Source organism: Pinus tabuliformis, chromosome 8, assembly GCF_031772625.1.
Source record: "Pinus tabuliformis cultivar Carrire ecotype Pingquan chromosome 8, CPIR1, whole genome shotgun sequence".
Classification (NCBI taxonomy): domain Eukaryota; kingdom Viridiplantae; phylum Streptophyta; class Pinopsida; order Pinales; family Pinaceae; genus Pinus; species Pinus tabuliformis.
In genome coordinates this window covers 1,877,310,624-1,877,335,717 of record NC_142294.1, presented here as the reverse complement: position 1 = coordinate 1,877,335,717, position 25,094 = coordinate 1,877,310,624, and the positions used below count along the sequence as shown (strand labels likewise).

The window sequence follows — 25,094 nt, the reverse complement described above, 5'->3', positions numbered from 1 at the left end:
TTTAAAAGGGATTCCTTTTCTGATGCCCAAGGACATCCATCCCAGAACAATCAGCCGATGATTCGATATGAAGGAGTCTTCAACCACAGAGAAAGGCATGCCGAGGATATCTACCAGGGAGGCATGAATAAGGAATCTGTCTATCCGCTTAGCAATGTAAGCCTCTTCGCATCTTCCATTGTCCCAGGTGGGAAGAATAGTGGACGGAAGAATGTCAACGAAGTTTCTCATAAGAAATTCATTTCGAATCATAGATGCGTTTGGGGCCAATTTCTTACCCTTCCCCCATATTTCATTTGAGGAGAAAGTTATATTAAGATCACCTGCAACCAACAGAGAGTCAATATCAAAAAATTCCGATGCAAATAGGCATTCCCAATATTCAGATCTGTTCAGGAATGGAGCATATATGTTCAGGATGTTGATGCGGCATCTAAGACCTCCAACATGTGCAGAGATGAGAATACCAGCAAGGCAGCTGTATGCCTTCGCACTAATCCACAGAGGGTCCAACAAAACAGCTAGACCACCAGATAAACCTACGACATCAATTGCAGAGATGTGCCAATTAGGAAGCATTTTCTGAAAATATGATATTGTGATATGAACTGGATGCATAGTTTCCTGGATTAAAATAATTTTAGGACACTTTGACAAAAAAAGGTTTCTTAAGGCCAAGAACTTCATGTCTGCTCCCAGGCCTCGAATATTTACAGAAAGGATAAAATTCATTTTGAAGGAAGATCGGCCTTTCCAGCTCTAAGAGGCCTGTCAACTGAGACATCAGTGATGGGAACATCCACCGGAGATAAATTCCTGAAACAGCAATCAGATACAACACCCCTCCCCCTGAAATGCCTACTTCCCCTTTTGTTCTTCCTTCTAACAGTGATATTCATAGCAGAAGAAGGGATGATCCTTGGAGAAACAGGAGATGATGGCTTATGAACAGTGAGAGGAACAAGTTCCAGAGATTTCTTGGATAAAAAAAAGTCTAAGTCACTACCAATCGAATTGATAGGCGATTTAGACGGAGAGTTTAGAGGAGTGGGAGCAATCAATGGATCAGAGCCATGTTCTTCAGGAGAGGAATCAATAATGTGAGGAGATAGCTGACTGCGATGGGAACAGGGATCAATATTGACAGAAGAGAGAGGGATAGGTTGCAATATCGGGACATTTGGATCTCCGATTGGTTCCGCAGGATGATTCGGAGGATGGGGCAACTCATACTCTGAGGCAGTCTCCAACTCCGACATCGACGACGATACCCGGAATAATGGGTCAGGATCAATAGGTCGATAGGAAGAATTCTCATGACATGCAATCGGAGAATCTGAACTGAGGGGGCAAGGAGAGATATCGAGAGAAAGATAATTATCAGGAATTTTAATAGGATCATTAGAGGTAAAAGGAATTTCAGAAAATTTAGTAAGGCGATGATGCTTTCTACCCAATGCTCACCTTCTCGGGCAATTCATAATGAGATGTCCAGTATGATGACATGTAGCGCACCGAAATGGCACACCCCAGAAATCCAATCTCTGTCTGATCGACAAATCTCTCCAGCAGATGTCGATATGCTCCGGGAAACTGCCTCTGAAGGATATTTCAATCAGAATCCAGGCGATACGTTTGTCTTTCTCACCCCGACACCAGGGATCAACATAAACACTTCTACCGACAGCATTACCAATCTCAGAAAGAGTCTCAGAAGACCAGAATTCGAGAGGAAGTCCCGGAAGTTTCAACCAAATAAGGTTATTAGAAGGGGTATTGCTAAGGGGATTGAATCCCAGATACCACCTATGCAGAGAAAGAAAACTACGACCACATACCCACTGGTGTTTTAAGATGGCTTCCCGATCCCCTGCATTTAGAAAATGGAAACAAAACCATTCTTTCAAGAGCTTAGCAATAATCGGGGTATACCCGATTATGGGTTTCCACTGAGCTTTGAGTTAGTCTCTCATCTGATTATCGTTCAGGACCGGGAAATGCCACCTCCCAATTAAGGCTTTTTCTTGAAGACTATCAATACGCTCAGTCAACTGTGAGCTGTCAATCCGAATAGCACCTGGAGGATGAGAAGTCTTAGCTGGCTTATAACACTTTCGGGATCGATCCCCAGATGGGAATTTTCCTTGATGACTTTTATCGTCATGAGATGTATGGGGAGGGATCGATGGCTGAACCAGCAAGTCATCTAAGGTGGAAGGCCAGTCAGAAGACAGTCTGGCTTTACAATGGAGAGATTCAGCCTGTATGGCCGCGTAGACCATAGCCTCCGTGGCTGATGAGTCAGATTTTAATTCCATCATATTAAAAGGTCTAACACATGGCGTCCAAAAAATCCAAGGAAAGACTAAGAAAAGTATATAGCCGTTTTTGCTATCTGAAAAGGAAGGAGGCTAATAAAAGAGAAGGACAGGAACAGATAGGATCAATCCTAAAGGATCTGTAGACGGTACAATCAAAGTACCCTCCCACAAGGAAGAGCATTAACTCAGATGGAAAGTCAGGAATAAAAAACATGCCAGTCACCCTCATAGATAAATGCAAGATATAGGAAGATACTGCAGAACGGATTTCACAAAACAATCGACGGCGAGATAGACCAAACCTCCTTAATATCGGTCCTATACCTAGTAATGCTGACAGATCGTATGTGGGGTGCTTACAAGTGAAGATTGAAGCCACAAGAAGTCCGTCATGTAGGCTTGGACGTGCAGAAAAATTGGAAGAGAGGATTTGTAAAAGGATGACTAACAGCCAAAAGATGGCATCATAGGATATGGGAAAATCAAAAAATGCAGCAGATAGCAGGAAAATGGAGTGATAAGCAAAGAAACTAAAAAAGACGGAAGCGAGGTGAATATATAGCTAATAGCTACATGCCAGATGGAAGGAGAGATCTCCAGGTGTCAAAGGACTCTGCAGAAGGCATCAAGTGGAGCGACAAGCAAAACTAAACAGACAGAAATGAGTAGAGCTATGTTGAAATTATCTGCATGTAAGATGATAGGATAGATCTCCAGGTGTCATTGCGCCCACCTGAGAGACTTCTGGCTTACCGGCAGATGATTAGCAGATGGCCTCAAATAATGGGATAGAAAGTGTACGTGAAATTATTTATTTACCTTATTTATATTTTCTATGACGAGTTCTTCTAGGTAATGAAAATAATTAAGAGCTGTGAGAGAAATCGCAAGCATGCACGACCCAAAAAACTTAATTTTTCTCAACGAGTCTGTGGTAGAAGTGTACCAAAGTGCGAAGTCATTGTTGGTGTAAAAATGCAGAGCCGCGCATGAATTAAGGTATCTATCCAATGTATATCTACAATCTAGTACTCTTACATGACCAGCTTTATGGAGTTCACTGTCACGGACTCTGTAGTGTAATTTCCTTCAAACCCTATATACCTGAGATTAAGGGCACACATTTTCAAATCCTCCAGACCTGTGCAATATTGGATTTTCAAATTTTTAAGAATGGGGCATTTTGCTACAAGCTACTCAAGGATATCATCATTAGTCAAGAACCCTATTAGAGAACAGGTTATAAGGTATCTGAAACCATAAAATTGAGGCGGTAGCTGTGTGAATTTCAGTGGCTGTGTTTATTCAAAATAGGAAAGCTTCAGAAATATGATAAAATCGCAGTAAAACATAAAAGTAGGAGGATGTTTTACTTTAAGACTGATTTGTTTCACGATGCAGAATTGATCCATTTCCACAACATTTTGCCAGAATAGAACCCGAAAATATTCAAAATTTCAAGCTCAGTAGAATGATATAACAAAATATGATCAATTACTTCTTCACTAAAATAGTCATCCAAAAATTTCAGATAGGGTAATAATGTCCAAAGCCACCGCCATCTACGCTAGAGCATAGAACAACGTGAGAGGGGGAGGCTGCCTTTTCCGCTTCTGCACGCTGGCCTGATTCCATTCATTTTTGGTTCAAAATGAAAAGAATCCATTGAATATTTTGGCTGCTTGTAGGAAAATCCCACCAATCTACTGGTAGACTGCTATTTTAATCTGCGTTATCTTAGGTTTAGGCTTCTACTTGCCCTGAAACATTGGCGAGGCAGTTTACAAGTTCAAATTTCGAATTTGGGCGGGGCGGGTTTATAAGTTCAAAGTTCAAATTTCGAATTTGAATTTGAACATAAATAAATGGTATTAATGCGTACAACACTGATTCCACCTGATACATTATTTCGTATACAATATTTATCATCAATCAAGCTAGCGTCTTGTGTTTCGTATGAAGACATTTCATGGACATCAATATCAGAAGAATGGATGGGCCTATGTTACGCATGCCTCCGTGTTTCAATGACCATCGATACAAACAGCCAGATGGATGATCATATCATGAACAACTCCATAATTATTAACCAGAAAGTGTTCGCCTAAAAATTACGTATACGGATTGACTGGTAAATAGATGTCAGAGTCTTTCCATGTACCGATGTCCTTAGAGGGTGTATTAATGGATCTACATGTACCGATGTCCTTAGAGGGTGTATTAATGGATCTATAGGGGTTGAAATGTCAGGTAGTTCCTATTTCCACCTCTATAGCAAAGTTAATGCCATGTCCTTACACCCTCCTGACAGCGGCAGACAGCCCCCTTGACGTCATGGCGTGCTTACATGCTTGACCATGGATCATGGCAGTTACATGCATCCCTCTCCGGTGATTACAGGTCACGCAGCTCCGGCGACTCTGCCGTCTGCCGTGCTCCTGCCCATCGACTCTGCCCGCCTCCACTTTGGCCTCCACTCTGGCGTATTAATGAGGCACATTTACGAACCTTACCAACCATCCTCGATAATGTATTATCTGCTCAAATCCTGACAATTCAAACTCCCGACAATTCAACCATTGAACTCCGGCGAACAGAGGAGAGGTTACAACCATTGAACTCCGGCGAACAGAGGAGAGGTTACAGAAGGTGATTCAGTGCATGCAGTGCTTCAAAGACGGAAGATTTCAAACGCTCTTTCGACCTCTGTCTTGCGCGTATACAGGTATTATCGTATACCCTTGCATACCTTTTTTTTTCAGCACGGTCTAGCAGTGGCAGTAGCAACCGAGCAGGCCCGAAATTCCTCACACATAACTATGGTAGAGCTGTTGATGCAGGGCTAGCCTGCAAACCCCAGAATCTTCAGTAATTTCTGCGCATATACAAATTCTTTGCAATCATTGCCCAATTGACATTCCAAGATAGGGCAATTTCATATATTTCCCAAATGCTTCATTAAATTTTACTTCTGTAATTGTAATTCCTATCAGATGATTCTCAGTGTCTGCATCTCTATAATTATATTTCAATTTCCATTTTTCTATACAGTCTTGAATGCCAGTGTTCAATCTTTAACTTGTTCATATAGCCTTTCCAGTGCCAAGACAGTGTGTTTAGATACAAAAAGAGTCGTTAATCAGAGTCGGTTTCAATCAGAACTCAACCTACAAATTCAGTTTACTACCCACAATTTCTTTAGCGCTAATAAAACTCAAATCACTCTGCATTTGCATTATAAAATGACACGGGAATCAACCCACAACTTTACCATAACACTGTCTGCGTTTTAACTTGATTTATTTACTGTAATTAAGACTGGAATCGATCTCCATCGATTTGGATTCATAGCACAAACTCAATAGGTGAAACGATCCTAGCAATTAAGCATTCTGCAATTCAACACAATCAGCGTCGATCCAGCACATAAAATCTCCATTTAATCAGCGCACAACACATAAAATTCGGAATGGTAGTCGATTCAATTGGACCTGACTAATTCATACCTGTGAACTTATAACGCAGATCCTAGAACTCATTATTTGTCTGAAACGTTGTTTTATATTCCCAAACCCAACTCGTCATTTACCCAGATTGGAAATGCTGTTTGTAATGTTAACTATGAGTCGCTTTTGTTCCTTTTTCAACAATTTATACTTACGCCTTCACTGTAGTTTCCCACAAGCATAAAAATGTCAGTTCTGAACTTTAACCTCTGCATCAGCACAACTTGTCATCTGTCAATTTGAATACCTCATTCAATTGGGAATTCAACCAGAATCTAACCATAACATCGATTCTCAGAAATAGATTTAAATTCTTGTTTTAAAACAGAAATTCATAAAACCCAATCATCTTTCATCATTGCATTCCATCAACACTACAATATTGATATTAATAATACCAATTCCTTTATTCCGGTGTAGAGTCACAATACAACCCAATTACAACATCGATTATTCAGATCGATTTCCTATCCTATAGCAAATTAACCATTCACACAGGATTTAATGTTCGATTCAATGTCTTCTGTCTTCAATAGTTTTGCAATGAACTCATAAACAACAATTTCTTAATCAAATTGTATAAAACGGGCATTCTTCATTTAAACCCAATTGCAGAAGATATATTCCACTCCAAAAATCGAACTACGCAATTCTGAAACCACTTTTTACATTAACAATGAAAGCACTTACAGACTTTGTCCTTGCCGGATGTGCAACAGTAATGGCCTTACAATTGCCGGAGGCTTACAAGCCTTGGCTGTCCAAGCTTTTCTTCTCCTTTCTAATTTTAAGTGGAATGATGATGCTGGGATAAACCGGATGAGATTCTTTACATGGCAGGGTAACCCAATTAGGCAATTTTCATAACGAGGTCTAAAAAGGCCGCAATCAACTCCTCTATGCTTCAATTTACCCCAATCAATTTTGTGTGTCTGCTTGGCCATTTTAAATTGGCCTTGTATTTTATCTTCCGTCCTCGAAAGTCCGAGATTGTTGATCTTAGTCCTCACTAATAAGGTGACATATAAGGGCAGATGCGAGATTATTTTTGGGACCCCATTTGCATAATTCACAATTGAGATCTTACTCATTGAAATTGTTTGCTGTTAACAGTGTTTGGAAACATGCTTTATCTGGTTATGGTTGGCACTATAAGGTAAAGTTTATGCAAGAACATGATGAAAGATTAAGCTTCAAAACTAGGGGTTTGGACTCTACAGTCTAAAAGAATTAAATAAGACACCAAACTTCTGACCAGATCACTGCCCTAGAAATTGATAACGCTGGTACAAGCTATAAAAACTGCGAAGTTTTACAAGCATGTTAAGATGTGAAGCAATTGCATACTTCATATTCACTGGTATTGTTGACGGCAAGCTTCAATTTTTTGGACGTGAAGTCAGGTTGGATTGTAGGACTCATTTATTTCAAATGATTGGATCAATTAAACGTTGTCCATATTATTGGGTCTTTAACATTGCTGGCAGCTTCAGTGCTGCTATGCTTTGGGCTGTCTCTAGCTTCTTGTTGGCAGTTGTAGTGGTTATGTTTTGTTATATGTATTGGCCGTTTCCTTGTCCTACCTTGTTTGTGTTCTGTTTTTGTCTTAGGCTTGTTGAATTTCCAGTAATTTCAATACTTCAAATTCAAAATTATAAAATTACATTGAAGACCATGAGATTTATATCATAATCATGTAAATCATAAAAGTAAGTACACTGAAGGCCTTGAGATTTAAATCAGTTTGTAGAATCACTTTGTAGCGTGGTATTATTGAACCAAGCTTGTTTCCATCTCATGAGCTTATGTCTACTGTATATTAAGGTATCCAGCAGGTATATTGGATGCCGGGAATTCCATTTAACACAAGGATAACAGTCAATTAGAGAGGGCAACATTTTCTTCTAAAAAATATTTATTGGACTGTAAAGAAGGTTTATTAATGAGGGGCTGGCTTTGTTGGGAACCATGTAGTTATACCAAAACCTGATAGCATATATAGGGATAAGCCGGATGAGATTCTTTCCATGGCAGGGTAACCCAATTAGGCAATTTTCATAACCAGGTCTAAAAAGGCCGCAATCAACTCCTCTTTGCTTCAATTTACCCCAATCAATTTTCCAACTGAACCTTTCATCTAGCAGATTGTGAACAACATAACTGAGGAAACACCAAATATCCACTAAATTGCTTGTACTAGTCTTCTTGTAACTTTTGCACATACATCTTACAGGGTTAGGGAGACAAAAATTAAAGTTTCCTCACCAAAACTTTTTGTCCCATACATGCTACAGGGCATGGGGAGCAAAAATAAAAGTTGTATATTCTATTTCACTAAGATGTATTTATGTGTGCACCAACCACCGTATATTTAGCTTATATCTATTCACTTTGTTAACTAGAAAGATATATATTTATGTGTTGACATTATTTAACTCTTTTCATTATTTATGTGTTGATTTTTTATCATCTACAAAAAAAGTTGAGTTGCAACAAATAGATATGTTTTCTGTCCAGTAACATATTATATATAACTTTTTAAATATATCAAGGATTTAAGAACATTTTATTCTATTCCAGTTTTCAAAATTTTAGTGTTTAAAATGGATTTTAGTGTTTATTCTATTATTATGTTGTTCTTTTTAGATTATGGTATATGGAGAGCATTAGTGTCTTTACTCTCCTGGTTATGTTTGCAGGGAAAAAATATGTCCTGTAAATAAATGGCATCCTATTTTGCCTTTGTTGAAGAGTCCATAGAGCCCTCCCCCATGGAGTGTGCAGGTTACGAGCAGTATGTGCATCTCCCCGAGCTCAGTGCCATGTGGAAATTCAAGGAATGGCCTGGTTGGTCTAGAGAGGGGTTGGTAAAGGCTGCCTTACAGTCATTGGAGATTACTTTTCGGTTTGTTTCGTCTGTCCTCTGTGACACAAGGACTTACATTGACAAAGAGGAATGGAAGAGAAGGCTTGAATCCTTAATTAGTTCCCAGATTGAGTTGATTTCAATGATTTGTGAAAATGACAAGCAGGTTCCCACTCTTCAGTTGTCAGTAAGTAGTGGTGTTCTTGCTAGGAAAGTTTTCCATGAGGTATGGCAGAGACCTAGTGCTTTACCTGTGGTTAGCAGAACAAGTGAAGAGAGCTTACTTCCTCGTTTGGGTACATGGAAAAGCGCTGAAGCTATGGTTTCTAGAATATGGCTTGCCATTGAAGGCCATATGCAGAGGACTCCCTTCACTTTAGGTCTGGGGGAACCAAATATGTCAGGTAAGCCTCTTCTTGAATATGATAGAATCTGCAAGCCAAGATATTTGCACTCTTTAAAACAACATAAACAGTTCCATAATCCAGAAGATGCCAAACTTTGCAATGTCCTCCAGATCTTTGAGGCTTGGGTATTTGTAGGCCAAGAATTGTTGCACAGAGTATATGAAAGAATAGACTCTGGGGATTTCGTAGGAGCATCCACAGACTGTTGGATGGTTGAAAGGATGTGGAACATGCTCACAAAATTGTGAATTTGCTTCTAGTGATGGACCCAGATGATTTCCTTTGCCTTAAACACCAGTTGGCAATTAGTAGCACTAGTACGCTTGCAGGCGCATATTGCCTTTGGTCTGCCCCCCTTAGAGACTGGTGAGCCTCAAACCTGCACTTCTTTACACATCCTCTCTGCCTCCTTTTCCTATTCATTTCCTTCTTTTGCCACTCATTCCCCCCATCAAATTACTCAAATCATTGTATTTTAGGACTTTTTACATGGTTTGTTAATTATGCTAATGACTGTGTTGTTGGTTTATAATTTTGGTTCAAGTGCTGCACTTCCCACAGCTCACACAGGGTTTCCGCAGCTGATCCCGGTTTCCGCAGCCAACCCCGGATTCCGCAGCTATTTTATTAAACGGCATGTTCCAAGTGTCCCCCGGGCAGAAGAGCCACATGGGCAAGTTCGTGGAACCAAGGACATGGTGTGTGTCCTTCCAGCTCAGCCAAACCAGTCATAAAAACCCATGGTCAACGAGGGGGCAACTACGGTCAAACAGAGGTCATTGGCGGTGGCATGGCTCTTCGTGTTCGGTTTTAGAGCACGTGAAGAACAGCTGGCCTCTTCCTCAGCCACGCAGATGATGGGAAACACGAATCCAACAGAAGATTTAATGCCCACCACGACCGTTGCCTAAATCCGAGGACTGTGCTAGATTACGTGTTTTTACACAGCTGATAGAATAGCATAGTTTGTGTTAAGTTAGTTTTGTTTTCTCTGCTATAAATAAAGTGTCTCTGAACGCTGATTAGTTAGCCGCTGTTATGTAATTTTGATCTCCCACTGTACTTTCTATTTTGCTCCATAATATATGAGAAGACCGTTATGTTTCTAAGTGTGTAACTGATTTTTTGAGTTGGCTGGAGTAGGCAGAGGGCCCCTGTTTACTTAAGGCCTGTACAGTGCTTTTAATTTCCTGCATTTCTTTTTATCATTTTATGTATAATAGTTGTACAAAATGCCTTTGATTGCCGTGTTTCGATCATGTACAATAGCTGTATATAAACGTTGAATTCTGCTCATTTATATTTCTGCACTTTTCCATGACTGATCAGTGTGTTTTGCAGATTGCTTAGGCGTGCCCGGGACAGTTTCTTTTCTTCTCTTTTTACAACTAGTGGCATTTGTGATCGTCTTATCTAGACTGCTGATCTTTATTTTTGATTTTCATTAGTATCATTGCTTTAGTTTGCACTTTACTTTCTGCTCATAGCTTATCAAGTTGTTCACCTTTTGATGGCTCTTTTTATCATAATCAACTAACTTTAGTGGAGCCAGAATATCACTTAGTGCAGCTTGGTTTATTTTGTTTTAAGACTCACATTGCTAACTTGCTCATAACTCTTTCTTATATGATCAATCCAGCTGAAGGCAGAAAGGTTAAGGGAAAATTAAGTGGTGTGATTTGTCACTTAGATTTTACATTGATTTAATTGAAGAGTTAAAGTAGTTGTTCTTGTTTTTTTTTAATTGAGTTAATGTAGATGTCATTTTCAATTTCATTTTCATCAGCAGTAGAGGTACTGGGCCGATGCCATTGGTCTTTTCTTTGATGCCTTCATTTTCCTTTAAGAGTTGATTTCGTTTCAGTTATTGTTCAAAGCTTTCTTGTAGAATACTTTTAAGTTTTAGGAAATCATTTAGAACCCATCACAATCACACACACTTCACTCACTTTATTTCATTTCCATCAACCTCACAATAGGCGAATTATATTTGAAAACAAACTTAAAAAGTTAAAAACGACAAAAACTTAAGAAACAGTTGCCTAAGTACATACAGTACACATCACTTCATCAGCTTACGAGCCCCGGGTTGACATTTAAAAGTTGCAATTTAGACATCACTAAATTGACCAAACATTTTGGCGCCGTTGCCGAGGACGTGAAAATTAGGTAGCCAATTCTTAAAAAAAAAAAAACAAGAAAATTTCAAGGAAGGAAAATTAATAACCTCTCAAAGTATGCTCTCCTCTTGCACCTAGAGTGATCTGGAGGATCAGAAAAGAGAAAGTTATTGGTTTAATAGTTTCTTGAGTATGCTCTCTTCTTGCACCTAGAGTGACCTGGAAGATCAGAAAGAGAATTATTACCCTGACTTGAAGGAAAATAAAAAAATGACATGCATAGAGCAAGAGATTCTAGGGGAAGGTTTTTAGCTAGAGCTAAGAGTTCGATTTTTACAAGTCCATCTACTCCAAGGAATAGACAAGAGACACCTCCATCATCTCCAACTCACACTCCTAGCCCTAGGATTCCTGGAATTCAAGAGGCAATAGTTGACTCTCCCACACCATCCATCGAGTCTGAACAAGAAAGAGACCCTTTTCTCTCTTCCATAGGAGGACAAATTGTAATTGAAGAAGTAGAAACATCTGAAGAAGAGGGAGAAATTCCTTCTCGTTCACCCTTAGTAGAGGAACTAGAAAACTCTGAAGTCTCCAAGGGAACTATCATGACAGAGGAAGGATCAACTGGATTTGGTAGGGGTAGAGGTAGAGGAGGAGGAGGAGGAAACAATGGAGGAGGTCGAGGTAACATTGGGGGAAATAGGGATGGAGATAACTCATTCGGGTTTCCTATAGTCGATGAGGACTCCCGAGCCACCATGAAAAACATCTCACCATCTGTCCTCCCAAATTTCCATGGGATGAGGAATGAGGACCCTGAAACATTTCTATTTGAGTTTGAATTCGTTTGTCGAACTTATGATTATCTGGAAGACTCTCAAAAACTCAAACTGTTTCCTTCAACACTGAAAGGAGCAACTCTGAAGTGGTTCATGGGATTACTCACTCAATCCATTAGGTCTTGGAATGATATGAAACAAACATTTTTGGATAGGTACTTGGACTATTGTATGCCCACCAATCACAAGGATGAGGTATTCAAAATGGTACAAAAGGAAGATGAAAATTTGGAGGATTTTCTTGAAAGATTTCAATACAATTTGAAAAGAGCAAAAATGAACAACTTATATGAGGAGACCTTGAAAGCCCTTTTGTTAAAAGCCATTAGAGATGAATGGATAGACATTTTGAACATGATGGGGAAGGGAGATATATCTCAACTTTCACTCAATGATATAGCAGAACTATGTGTCCATCTCTCAAGGGGGAAATCTAAAACTCAAAAAGGGCCTAGAGATCCTTCTCTCCTCAGAGCAAACAAATCTGCAACTGGATCAGTAAGTAGGGCTGAGATTGGCAGTATGCGTGATGAATTTAAAACTGACATCTTAGGGAGTCTTAGTGAACAGTTAGACACTCTTAAGATTCACAATAAGCAGAAAGCAGAAGCTGAGGCTTTGGCCATCTTTTGCCCAAAGTGTAGAAAGAAACATTCTCTAAGGGAATGTCCCTTGGAAGCAAAAGTTGTAGAGACATGTGTAATTTGTTCAGAGAACCACGAGACCAAGGATTGTCTTTCAATTCCTGGGCTCAAAGCTGTCTTTCAAGAAGATCCAAGTACACTTGAATCTCTCTGTTTTGTTGCAAGGAGACCTTGGCAGGGGCAACAAAATCAAGGGTTTAACAACTCTATGAATTTTCAACCTCCACCAAATTGGAATCCTTGGCAACAACCTTGGCCCCAACCTCAAAATCCTTTTCAAGCATGGGTACAAGGTATGCAGAATCCTTATGGTAGATTTGCTCAATTCTACCAATATCCTCCATCTTTTCAAAATCAACAAGCTCCACAACTTCCAAATCAAAATCCACAACTATCATTACCATTTCCACAACAACAACAACCATCTCAACAGAATCCCAATTCTCAACTCTTGCTTCCATTCCAACAGAAGTCAAATCAACTTCCTTCTCAGCCATTGCCAAACCCCAACAATAAAAATCCTCAAAATGCTTACATGATGGAAGGACAACCTTTTCCTACCTATATGATTGTTCCTCTCAATGAAGTACAACTCAGATCAGGTAGAGTCCTAGACAAACCTTCTATAAAAACTCAAGAGCAAAGCATTTTTGAGGAGGAATCTCTTGATGCCAATAAGGGTTCTGAAGCATCTCTTCAAAACCCAGACGCTCAAAAAGGAAAAGAAAAAGAATTAACCCCCACAACTCCTATAGTTGAGCAACCTACATCTCTATCCACACCTCCTTTTCCTGAAAGATTACAAATTGACAAAGGAGTGGAAAAACAAATTTGGTTGCCTGACTATAATTTCATAGATGAATTGAAGAATGTATGTATCAAGATTCCCTTGTTACAAGCCATTAAGGAAATTCCTATTCTAGCGAAAACAATAAAGGAGTTGAGCTTTAAAAGACCAGGAAGGAAACCAAGAGATACCAGAAGGATCCACCTGGTAGGAAAAATTGCAGACATCATGATGGGAAAGATTACTATGCAGAAATATGTAGATCCCGGTAGTCCAATTGTCAAAACACATATCAATGGGGTAGAAATACCAAATACTTTGATTGATTTAGGGGCTGCTATTAACATTATGAGTAGACAGACTATGGAACAGCTAAAACTTCCTAATATTCTTTTTACACCTACTTTATTGCAACTTGCAGATCGATCAATTATTAAACCAGATGGTGTATTAGAATACATTCCTGTCTCCTTAGATTCTTGGGAATATCCAGTGGATTTCATGATTTTAACTCCCAAGAGTAATCTAGGAGGACATCCTCTTATTTTAGGAAGACTTTGGCTAGCCACAGCTGATGCTTTCATAAGTTGTAGGTCTGGGGATATGTACATTTCTGATGGTAATTCGATAAAGAAGTTCAATCTGTATCCTCCAGCAAAAGCAATCACAGAAATAGGAGATAATGAGTGGGTTGATGATGAAGATACTATACAACCTGTCTTTACCATTTCTGCGATTAGTGAAGATAGTCAAATTCTGAACACATTAGAAAATTTTGAACCATCTTCAGAATATGACTCCACACAATTTCAGTTGGATTCTGACATAGAGTGTCTATCATCTAGACAAATGTCTCTTTTCTCTATGGAAGAGTTTGGTAGTTCTGCCATTGAGATCTTTCCAGGAAAAACATTAAACATCAACAAAAACTTGGAAAAATCACAACAGGAAGAGCTAACCAAAATCTTGCAAAGACATTCTACTGCATTTGCATGGGAGTATACCGATATGAAAGGTATTGATCCTAAGACTTGCATTCATCACATCTACATTGAGGAAAACAGTAGACCAATCAGACAACCTCAAAGAAGGATGAATCCAAATCTTAGGGAGATAGTGAAAGAAGAGCTCCAAAAGTTACTTAATGTAAACTTCATTTACCCTATTTCAGATAGTCGGTGGGTCTCCCCTTTGGTTATAGTACCTAAGAAGAATGGTAAATGGAGGGTTTGCATTGATTACAGAGAATTGAAAAAAGCAACCTTGAAGGATCACTTTCCTTTACCCTTTATTGATCAAGTATTAGATACTCTAGCAGGTAAAAAGTATTTCTCATTTTTGGATGGTTTTAGTGGTTACAATCAAATTCAGGTAGCACTTGAAGACCAGGACAAGACCACATTTACCTATCCATGGGGAACTTTTGCTTACCGAGTACTTCCTTTTGGGTTATGTAATGCACCTGCAACATTTCAAAGGGTAGTACTAGGAATCTTTTCTGATCTAATTCATGATTGTGTAGAGGTCTATATGGATGACTTTACAGTTTATGGTAATTTATTTGAAGAGGCATTAGAAAATTTGGAAAAAGTCCTTGTAAGATGTAAAGAAACAAATCTTTCATTAAGTCATGAAAAATGTTTTATGATGTTTACTGAAGGGATTGTTTTAGGACATCATATTTCAGGAGATGGAATCAAAGTTGATAGATCAAAAGTCGAATTCATCTCCAAGTTACCTATTCCAAATTGTCAAAAAGATGTTAGAAGTTTTCTTGGGTTTACTGGGTATTATAGAAGATTTATTGAAAACTTCACCAAGATAGCATCTCCACTCTTCAAATTACTTACCAAAGACTGTGAATTCAAGTGGGATCCTGACTATCAATCTGCATTTGAAACTTTAAAAACTAGAATATCTGAAGCACCCATTTTGAGAGGGCCAAATTGGAAACTCCCTTCCACATTTCTACAGATGCTTCAGATACAACTCTAGGAGCTGTGTTGGGTCAAAAGGATTTAGTTCCTTATGCCATTTATTACACCAGTAAAAATTTGACTCCCACTGAGTTAAATTATACTGTGACTGAAAAATAGTTCTTAGCCGTTGTTCATGCAATCAACAAGTTTAGACACTATATAACAGGCTATGAAACTTTTGTCCATACTGATCATTCTGCAATTAGATATCTCATGAACAAACCTGTTACTAATGGCAGAGTTACAAGATGGCTTTTACTTCTACAAGAATTCAATATTACTGTGTTAGATAAACCAGGAAAACAAAATACAATAGTTGATTTCTTGTCTAGAATTCAAAATACTAACGAAGATTCTCCCGTAGAGGATAAGTTTCCAGATGAATATCTGTTTGCAGTAACTACTAAAACTCCTTGGTATGCATATATTGCTAACTATTTGGTTACAGGGAAGCTACCTCCACACTTATTTCCTAATGAGAAAAGGAAAATCATTCAGGAGAGCTCAAAGTATTCTTGGATTTCTAATGAATTGTTCAAAACATGGCTAGATTGTGTGATCAGAAGATGTGTTCGGGAAGATGAAATGCCTGACATCCTTAAGGCATGTCATGATGAACCGTGTGGTGGACACTTTGCTGACAAGAGGATGGCCTATAAAATCCTTTCTTTAGGATATTATTGGCCTTCTCTCTTCAAAGATGCAAAGCAATATGTTAGAAGGTGTGACAGCTGCCAAAGAGTTGGGAGACCAACTCCTTCAAATGAAATGCCACTACAGCCACAGGTACTCATCGAACCCTTTGAGAAATGGGCTTTAGATTTCGTTGGACCTACTAATCCACCATCTAAACAAAAGAAGTATATATTGGTTTGCACTGATTATGTTACTAAGTGGGTAGAAGCCAAGGCATTGCCTTCTGCCACTGAAAATTTAGTTGTTCAATTTCTTTTTGAAGATTTTTTTACTCGTTTTGGTGTCCCAAGAGAAATTGTGACAGATCAGGGAAGTCAATTTACATCTAATTTGATGGAGAAGCTGATGGAGGAATACAAAATCAAGCATAGAAAATCTACTCCATACCATCCGCAAGCAAATGGTCAAGTGGAATCTACAAACAAAGTTCTTGAAAGCATCATCACCAAGACTGTTCATCTCCACAGAAGAGATTGGGCAGAAAGGCTTCCTGAAGCCTTATGGGCCTATAGAACTACATGGAGGAACACAACAGGACATTCTCCCTATGAACTTGTTTATGGGAAAGAAGTCTTGCTCCCCATTGAGTTTCAAATCAAGACCTTCAAGATGGCAGTTCAGTTGGGGATGAGTCTATCAGAAGCCCAAAAGCACAGAATGGAGCAGCTAAATGAGCTAGATGAAATAAGACAAGATGCAATTCTAAGGACCGATCTAGTTCAGCACCAAAGAACTAAGTGGCATGACCGATATATCAAAGAGAAGAAGTTTCAAAAGGGAGATTGGGCGTTACTGTTTGATTCAAAGTTTAAAGACTTCAAAGGGAAATTTCAAACTCATTGGCTTGGGCCATATGAGATTGATGAAGTCTTTAGCAATGGAACAGTTCGAATCAAGACTATTGATGAGTTTCAAACTCCTCTCATTGTGAATGGCCACCGATTGAAAATTTATCATAAGCCACTCTCAAAAGAGGACTTTGTCAAAATATTCCAAGAAAATTCTGCAATGAGGCTAGTGGAGAAGAATTCTTCTCCTCCATCAGCCTAATCTTTGTTTCTTTCTGAATTGAAAAAAAAAAGAAAAAGGAAAAGAAAAAGAAAAAAGTGTATAAGCCTGAAAACCAATCTCAGATTGGCGGTCTTATACAGAAAATATGGAGTGAAAATCAGGGACACCTGACACTCTATATTTTCCAAAAAAATCTCTCTCTCTTTCCATCCTCACTTCATTTTCATTCCATTTCACTTCACCTTCATCATTTTCCATCTCCATTTCACTTCATTCCATTTCATTTTTCCACTTCACTCCATTCACTCCATCTCATTCCATTAATAAAAGTCCCTTTCAGGACTATTTCCATTCAGTTAGTCTTTTTCTAACTAATTTTGTGCAGTTAAAAGGGAGATGTTTAGTTTCCGCAGCTGGAAACCGTTTCCGCAGCTCGCACCAGTTTCCGCAGCCAGAAACGATTTCCGCAGCCAGCACCACTCTGTCTCTACAGCTAGCAGCACTCTGTTTCAAAAAGATTAACATCATCATCATCACCAAAGGCAACAAGGATAGGAGGCACCTGCAGGAACAAAAGCAATCATAGATCAGCAACCTTAATCAACAAATGGTAAACCCATGAAGGTATGATCAAAATATTTTCCAAACAACCATTTAAATGTCATTTTATGCATAATTATTAAATCGTGGACAGAGCCACTAAATGCAATGATTCGGCAAGATCATCCCACTTCTCCTCCACGATAATCCTTCATCCACCTCATACCCTCCTAACGGTCTCATAATCACTCTTAGTTCAAACTCAAGTTGAGACTGCGCTTTCATTTATGAGCCGTACAAGGAAGAAGAGACCTATCGTACTACGTCTCTTCTCAACCACGATCTCCGCAGCCAATGCTAAAACGTGTGCGTAAGCCACCCGAACTTCAAGGGATTCGGCCGTTATTCCATTCTCTTATCACCCCATTTCCGCACGCATTTGAACTCATTCTCGTGTTTGTCTTCTACTCCCTCGCACTCACAACATTTCCACTCTCATTTTCGCTGTAAATTCCACAGCTCTGTTTCAAACCCCGCAGCTCTGTTTCAAACTCCACAGTTCCGTTTCAAACCCGTATTGCCTTGCATTACATTGCGGCTATTCCACTTACAGCCGTAGTCCATCTGTTTTTCCCGTGAGCATCCTCCTTGAGCATCCATACACAGTCAAAGCTTCAGCCGAAGTTAAGAGTCGAAGATGGGGAAGCTGCTTAGAGCTGAACCTGAAGGTTCAAAGTATCTAGAAGGATACCCACAGAAAGAGGAAGCATTAAAGAAGGCAAAATGGTTGAAGTTCATCCAAAAATTCAGAGGATATGATAAGGAGGTAACGAAAGCGTTTGCTCGATCATTCAATGGACACACTGTGGAAGTAGGGGACCTGAAATTCACAATCACAGAGAACTCCATAGCAACAACAACCAGCTTACCTCAGGTGGGAGACCGATGGTTTAAGAACAGAACAGTGGAAGATCAAGGATGGAAATATATGCTTAAGAACCCAGGTATGGACACTTCAATATTCACCAAAGGGATTCCTGTACATGTGATTAAGGAAGAATGGACTGCATTGTTATTACTTGTTCAAAAGTTTGTTACATGTGAGGGCTGCTTTAGCACTATGTATATGTACCATGCTAGAATTATGATGAACTTCATGGAAGGCCATGCCATCAATTTACCCTATTTTCTGTTAAGAAGCCTAACGAAAATGAGTTCCACTGTCCAAAAGAATATAGACCATATTGAACCTCACTTGTATCATCACGGGTTCATTAAAATTCTCATAGAAGACCAATTGAAAAACAACAATGATACATGGGAAAATTTTTTAGTCAGGAATCATTTTCAAGAGGCAACTGAAGCTTCCGCTAGCAGTTCTCCTAGAGTCCCAAAAAGAAGTAGGAGAATGAAAAGAGATGTTGCAGCCCAAGATCCTCCTATTGTAGAAACTCAGGAGACTACTCAGGAAGAAGAGGTAAAGAGAGATAAAGCTAAGAAACAGAAAAAGGAGAAAGGGAAAGCAATTGTTCAAGAATCATGTCCATCACCTGAACCTTCAATAGAAGAAGAATATCAAACCTTGGCTAATAGACTCTCACAACTTCAAGCTTCTGCCCTCTCAAAGAAGAAACAAAAAGAAAAACAGAGTGTCCAACCAAAGAGCACTAGTGCACAAGTGAGAAGAAGCAGTAGAATTAAAGAAAGAATGAGTGTGACTAAAGTAAAACAATCACATTTCATTGATTTGGGAGAAAGTACACCTGAAAAGGCTCCAACTCAGATTGACCTTGAGTCCACTCCTCCACGGGAAGAGAGCCCCTTTCAGCCAGAACTTCAAACAGAATTTGATTTTGAGCATAGCCCAAAGAGATCACCTGAAATTGACCCTGACCAGCAGGAGGTATACAATTATTTGGAGACCTTAGAGCAATCAGTTGCAGGTCCAAGCACTATATTGCCTCTTAATGAACAGGTCCAATCTTTGAAACAAGAGGTGTTTGAGCTAGAAGTCCTGAACCGGCATATAAAACAAGAAAACAAAGCATTGAAAGAACAAAGCAAGGTGGACAAAATTGTCCATGACAACACCATGCTTCACTTAGGACTCTGGCAGAAGAAGAACAGAAAATTGAAGAGAAAATGCAAGAAACTGAGCAGGGCCTTGATCAATTTGAAATTCAAGTGTTTGGTTAAGAAACCGAGAACAATTTTGGAAACAAGAAGAAAGAAAAGAAGGCTAGATGTTTTGGCAGAAGCATCTGAACACATGGACTGAACAGCAATGACAAAGTTTTGGTTGCATGAGGAGATGCAACACCTTCACAGTGGGGGTATGTTGAGCCTCAAACCTGCACTTCTTTACACATCCTCTCAGCCTCCTTTTCCTATTCATTTCCTTCTTTTGCCACTCATTCCCCCCATCAAATTACTCAAATCATTGTATTTTAGGACTTTTTACATGGTTTTTTAATTATGCTAATGACTGTGTTGTTGGTTTAGAATTTTGGTTCAAGTGCTGCACTTCCCGCAGCTCACACAGGGTTTCCGCAGCTGATCCCGGTTTCCGCAGCCAACCCCGGATTCCGTAGCTGTTTTATTAAACGACATGTTCTAGGTGTCCTCCGGGCAGAAGAGCCACATGGGCAAGTTCGTGGAACCAAGGACATGGTGTGTGTCCTTCCAGCTCAGCCAAACCAGTCATAAAAACCCATGGTCAACGAGGGGGCAACTACAGTCAAACAGAGGTCATTGGCGGTGGCACGGCTCTGCGTGTTCGGTTTTAGAGCACGTGAAGAACAACTGGCCTCTTCCTCAGCCATGCAGATGATGGGAAACACGAATCCAACAGAAGATTTAATGCCCACCACGACCGTTGCCTAAATCCGAGGACTGTGCTAGATTACGTGTTTTTACACAGCTGATAGAATAGCGTAGTTTGTGTTAAGTTAGTTTTGTTTTCTCTGCTATAAATAAAGCGTCTCTAAACGCTGATTAGTTAGCCACTGTTATGTAATTTTGATCTCCCACTGTACTTTCTATTTTGCTCCATAATATATGAGAAGACCGTTCTGTTTCTAAGCGTGTAACTGATTTTTTGAGCTGGCTGGAGTAGGCAGAGGGCCCCTGTTTACTTAAGGCCTGTACAATGCTTTTAATTTCCTGCATTTCTTTTTATCATTTTATGTATAATAGTTGTACAAAATGCCTTTGATTGCCGTGTTTCGATCATGTACAATAGTTGTATATAAACGTTGAAATCTGCTCATTTATATTTCTGCGCTTTTCCATGACTGATCAGTGTGTTTTGCAGATTGCTTAGGCGTGCCCGGGACAGTTTCTTTTCTTCTCCTTTTACAACTAGTGGCATTTGTGATCGTCTTATCTAAACTGCTGATCTTTATTTTTGATTTTCATTAGTACTATTGCTTTAGTTTGCACTTTACTTTCTGCTCATAGCTTATCAAGTTGTTCACCTTTTGATGGCTCTTTTTATCATAATCAACTAACTTTAGTGGAGCCATAATATCACTTAGTGCAGCTTGGTTTATTTTATTTTAAGACTCACATTGCTAACTTGCTCATAACTCTTTCTTATATGATCAATCCAGCTGAAGGCATAAATGTTAAGGGAAAATTAAGTGGTGTGATTTGTCACTTAGATTTTACATTGATTTAATTGAAGAGTTAAAGTAGTTATTCTTGTTTTTTTTTTAATTGAGTTAATGTAGATGTCATTTTCAATTTCATTTTCATCAGCAGTAGAGGTACTGGGTCGATGCCATTGGTCTTTTCTTTGATGCCTTCATTTTCCTTTAAGAGTTGATTTCATTTCAGTTGTTGTTCAAAGCTTTCTTGTAGAATACTTTTAAGTTTTAGGAAATCATTTAGAACCCATCACAATCACACACACTTCACTCACTTTATTTCATTTCCATCAACCTAACAATAGGCGAAATATATTTGAAAACAAACTTAAAAAGTTAAAAACGACAAAAACTTAAGAAACAGTTGCCTAAGTACATACAGTACACATCACTTCATCAGCTTACGAGCCCCGGGTTGACATTTAAAAGTTGCAATTTAGACATCACTAAATTGACCAAAGAGAGACCTCACAAATGCATGCAAGGAACTAAGGCATCTGGTGCCCAAAGTCATGGGTGTTGAGGCTGATCCAAAGGGTGGACCAAGGCTCCAGGAGGCACTTATGCATTTGTTTCATTCACATGGACTTCGCTCACATAACACTTCAGGTGCTTATCATGTTGCAACAATACATGTTCTGTTGGCCTTCCAGGCAATAGAAGCCGCGATGAAAAGGTTTTTCTTCTCATATCAACAGCTGGTAGTAACAGCCATGGGTAGCATTGAAATGAAGGGTCCATCATATCTAGGTGCTTGTGATGCCCTACGTCAGATATATTTTGAACCACCTTATTTCCCTAGGGTGGATGGTGCAAAGACATTTTTGGGTTACTATTGGCACTAGAAGTCTACAACTATGGTGGATGGTACACTGGAAGATCTACAGACAAATCAAGTGAAGTTTACAAGACAAAGAACAATGCCTTCAGTTTTTCAAAGTATTACCCCAAATTCATACATACACTTCTTACATTGACAGTTTTGAGTACTATACATAGAATTATATTGGATATAGGATTAGACTCATTTTTGTTCATCCCCATCAGTAGGACCAATCAATAGAACAGTGCTAGAAATTTGAACAATTTTTTTTTTCCCTCTCCAACATGGATAGGATACTAAGGATTCATAGTGTGCAATTCCTCCTTCGTTAAATACTGTAAAAGATTGTCCAAAATTAAAAAGGTAATTATTAAAATTATTAAATTTTACGAGTTGTTTCTTTTTTTAATTTTTTAATTCTTTACCTAAATTCTATGATGAGTTTAATGATATTTATATAATTCATTATAAATTTTAACATGAAATGTAGTTTAATGCTGTTATTTTTTAATTTTTTTTCAAGATTTTTTAATTCAGCGTGTGAAACTGAGATAATTATAATTTTAAATTGTTAAGTTTATTTAATGGAATGCATCATAATTTTTTTGATGCATTGTTTTTTATTTATTTATTTATATTTAATCAGATTTTTTGTTTTTTAAGATTTTTTAATTCAGCGTGTGAAATTGAGATAATTATAATTTTAGATTATTGAATTTATTTAATGGAATATATCATAAAAAATTTAATGTATTAAATCTATATCATATTTAAATATATAATTTAAATGATGGAACATTACAATTTCATTACGGGTCATACTAAATAATTATCTCTTTAAACTAGGCCTCAAAAAATATAATTCTTTTATTTGAATATTTTCTGCTTCAAAATTAATATGAGTGAACCAACTATCCAAGGGTCTTATTGGATCTTGTTCCGATTTATTGATTTAACGATATATAAGATATATCATTATACTATTGATGAGTCATCTTATACGGTGGCTTTATCCAATTTTCTCTTATTGACGAAGATAGTTATCTTATATATATATATATATATATATATATATATATATATATATATATATATATATATATATATATATATATATATATATATATATCTATATATATATATCAATTTTTTTGGATATATTGACATCATACCGTTATGTTTTTTTCCTTTTTTCCCTACATTTGACATTTCTGTGTTACGTGTTTGTGTCATAACAAATTTGAGTGAGTAGTAAGGGGTGAATGAGACTATTCTAAAGGTTGTCTCTTGCTCATCATCTCTGCAGCGCTTTTCATGGTGGGTTTCTACTTTGACAGTGATTTTCTTCCTTTGCAGATTGTTCTTCAGAAACCATTTTGATGCTTCTTTTCTATAAAAGTGGACATACTTTGTAAGTCAAAACACCAAAACCATAATGAAATTTGTTCCTTCATACTTTGGTATAATTGTAATAAAATCCATTATGGCCTCTTCCCAACACTCACTTGGTATGGACAATGGTTCTAGTAGACTTGGTCTCTTGATTATTCCTCTTTTGTATTCAAGCTACATTCCTACCATATATATCCACTCATTTCCAAAGTTTTGAGAAAAAATATTACATAATGCATTTTGGATTGACTAATAACATATAATTAGTATAATTTTTTATCTCTACATTTATTTTACAAAGTACTCTGATACTTCTTTATACTCTACTTTAATTTTTTTGCGCATGGCCTTGTGTTATTGCTTAGGATGTCATTTAATTTAACTGAATTTATGGTAAAGGTATAAATTTTGCCTTTAGTTCTTCAATACTAATTTGTTTTAGTGAGATTGTAAATTTTAGTCAAATATATCTAGTATAGTATCATTTATAAAATACATTGTTCTTTAATCATATAAGTTTAAATTTAGAACATTGATAATGCATATTGCTTATAATCATTCTCACTCTTAATATCTATAATTTGGCTTAACACTTATCATTTTCTTGCAGATTGACACACGGTTCGCTCGCTTGTGCAGAGCCTAACCCCACAGTTTACAAAGAACAAAAACAATCATTGTAATTTTTCTTTCGTGGGTGACTGGCAACATTTAGTGAATTGCCTTCACCTCTGCAATTTTTTTCCATATAGTTCAGATTGTTTTAATAATCAGTATTAGTAGGGCAATTACTTAGCCTTTACTTTAAAATTTTTACATTTCACACATAGCTTAATTAAGGGGAAAAGTAATTGGCCATAATCCACACATTTTTTCAATTTGTTTTGCTATTTTACCCAAGTCACATAGCTTAATTAGCAAAGGAGTAAGTGGCCCATAATTCACTCATATTTTTTACTAACCAAAGCATCTTTACTTCATTAGCATTGGGACTAGGAACTGGTGTTATTAAAGAAAGGGAGTAGCCCCTGCTCCCCTTGCGTCTTTTAGATGATCTTGGGCTTGCATCTGAAATCTTTCTCAAAGCACTCAGTTTTTCATCTCCCTTTTTAGGCTCACATAGTGTAATAGGAAGGAAGTAAGTGGCCCATCAACCACACATTATTTTATTTGCAGGTAAGGAACAAACATAATTTAGTGTAAGTAGACGAATTTGAAAAGGATCATCGAATATCCACATGACTACAAACTTTGTATGTTCACTCTGTCACTTACACACACATTTCGCTACACACACTATGCTACTCTAAACTTTGAACAAAGGGAATCAAGTGTAAAAACCTTTTGTACTTAGTTTATTTAAGCTTAATTTTTCACGCCATAAGTGAAGGAAGACACGTAAAAGCAATCTTAACTTGAACAAACTAAATTTCCCCACATGGGCCACAAAATAATTTATAGTTTAGGTTAGGAATGTTGGGGGTAGGCATCCAATAAGCCACCATGGTCATGT

General features: G+C 38.0%; 1 pseudogene; it reads left to right on the top strand.

Annotated features, from left to right (window-relative positions):
* The first annotated feature begins 8,550 nt into the window (after positions 1-8,550).
* On the top strand, positions 8,551-22,211 carry LOC149243878 (nematode resistance protein-like HSPRO2 pseudogene; annotated as a pseudogene).
* Positions 22,212-25,094: the final 2,883 nt, after the last annotated feature.